The sequence below is a fragment of the Apodemus sylvaticus genome, chromosome 9 (genome assembly GCF_947179515.1).
Source record: "Apodemus sylvaticus chromosome 9, mApoSyl1.1, whole genome shotgun sequence".
NCBI lineage: Eukaryota > Metazoa > Chordata > Mammalia > Rodentia > Muridae > Apodemus > Apodemus sylvaticus.
In genome coordinates, this window is record NC_067480.1 from 49,872,626 (window position 1) to 49,874,884 (window position 2,259).

The 2,259-nt window shown below is 40.2% G+C and overlaps 1 pseudogene; it reads left to right on the plus strand.

The window, feature by feature from the left end:
• The first annotated feature begins 1,854 nt into the window (after positions 1-1,854).
• Positions 1,855-2,032, plus strand: LOC127691899 (40S ribosomal protein S29-like; annotated as a pseudogene).
• The last annotated feature ends 227 nt before the right edge of the window (positions 2,033-2,259 follow it).

The window sequence follows — 2,259 nt, forward strand, 5'->3', positions numbered from 1 at the left end:
GAAAAAAACAAAAAAACAAAAACAAAAAAACAACAACAAAAAATGAAGACAAACTTATTCAATCAAAGCTGGGTAACTGGCACAGAGGGAGCCTATATCAAACAAACACAAAATAAAATAAGAAGCAGAAGATTTAGAAGAAGAAAATTCTGGGTTCTAGAGCTACCACATGCACTTGAAACTGCACAAAGAGACAGGAATGTATGGTCATGCAAAGATAAAAAGTTAAAGAATAGAAACTGTCCCTGAAAGACATGTAAAGACAGATATGCCAGTCAAGGCTTCTTGAACAAGTTGGCCCGGGATGGTGGTACAAACCTAGGATCAGAGCACACTGGGTAGAGGTGCGAAGCTCATGAGGTCATTGCCTGTCTAGGACACACAGCAAGTTCCAAGCCAGCATAAGATACATACTTTTCTCCAAATGCAACAAAGCAAACAACTAAACAAAATTAAGACACCCAGAAAACCAAAGGAAAAGGGAGAAAATTGGGGAGTTAGTGGATGCATAAAGTAGAAATGTCAACAGATAGGACACCTAACACTAAGCCAAGAAGAAAGTCTGAGAGTAAAAAACACTGTGACAAAAAATAATCACAAAAATAAAACCACTCGAGAGAATTGAATGCATGTTCCATCAGGCAGAAGTTATTGAAACCACAAACAGAAAGAAATAAGAAATAAGATTAAAGGAAGGTGAGCAGAGCCTAGGGAACCTGGGACATATCATACAAGCCACACAAGGAAGAGACAGGAGGAGGGTAAGAAACTGACTAAAAACTTATCAGATACTGCTCAGACTTCTCAGATATGGTGAGATGTGCACACACACATCTGTGTGGGGTGAACTCAAAAGAACATATGTGGAGAAGCATTCTAAACAACTTACTGAAAGCCCAAACCCAAGAGAACCCTGAAAGTCACAACAGGGAAACAGCTTATCACATACAAATGATGCTCAAAACTATACAATAATCTTACAGTCTTAAACATTAGTTTTCCTAAGAACTTCTGCAGGGCCGGTGAGGGGGCTCAGGGCCTAAGCACCATTGCTCCAGGCTGATGATCTGGTAGATGGTACAAAAGAGACCCAACTCCCAAAAGATATTCTGACCTCTAAATGCACAGCATGGGATCTGCACTCAAGAGAGTGCACACACACTCACAACACACATGTACACACACACAATCACACCACACACACATACCACATCACATAACACTCACAAACATACACACTAACACACACTAGCTCATACCACACCACCACACACCACACCACATATCTCACACCACACTACATACACATACAACACACCACATACACATACAACATACCACATACATATACAATCACACACCACACACACACACACACAACACTTACATGTACTCACACACTACATATACTTACACACACTAACACACAGACCACATCACATATCACACACCATACCACATACACATACAACACACATGTACACACACACTACATATACTTACACACACTAACACACACACCACATCACATATCACACACCATACCACATACACATACAACACACATGTACACACACATGTACGCACACACCACACACCACACACACACACTAAAACATGCACCACACCACACACACACACACACTCATACACACCACAGACTTTCACACTCACACATACTCCACACTACACCACACATAAACACACACACACACACACACTAAACAAATAAATTTACAAAATATTTTAAATTAAGATGATAAAAAAATATTACTTTTAGATGCCAGAAGGCAAGGACCTGATATATTAGAAATGCAAAAAATGAAACAAGCCTTTTTTCCTCATTGGGCATCTGAAAGCAAGATGAGTCACCAGCAGCTCTACTGAAGTCACCCACAAAGGTTCGGCCAGAGTTCTCACTCTTGCCGTGTGCTCTAACCGCCATGGTCTGATCCGTAAATACGGGCTGAACATGTGTCATCAGGGCTTCTGTCAGTACACGAAGGACATCGGCTTCATTAAGTTGTACTAAGCGACCTTGAATAGATTATTGGGCTGTCTACCAAGTGGAACCAATCATGGTAGTCTTTGTGCACAAAGACTAAAAATGTGAAGACCTTTAAAAAAAATGAAACAAGAACATTATTGAACAAGAATCTTATATTTGATGATATGTCCTTTACAAATGAAAACAGTGGGAGCTGAAGAGATAGCTCAGTGGGTAAAGTGCTCGTGGTACCAACATAAGAACCTGTGTTT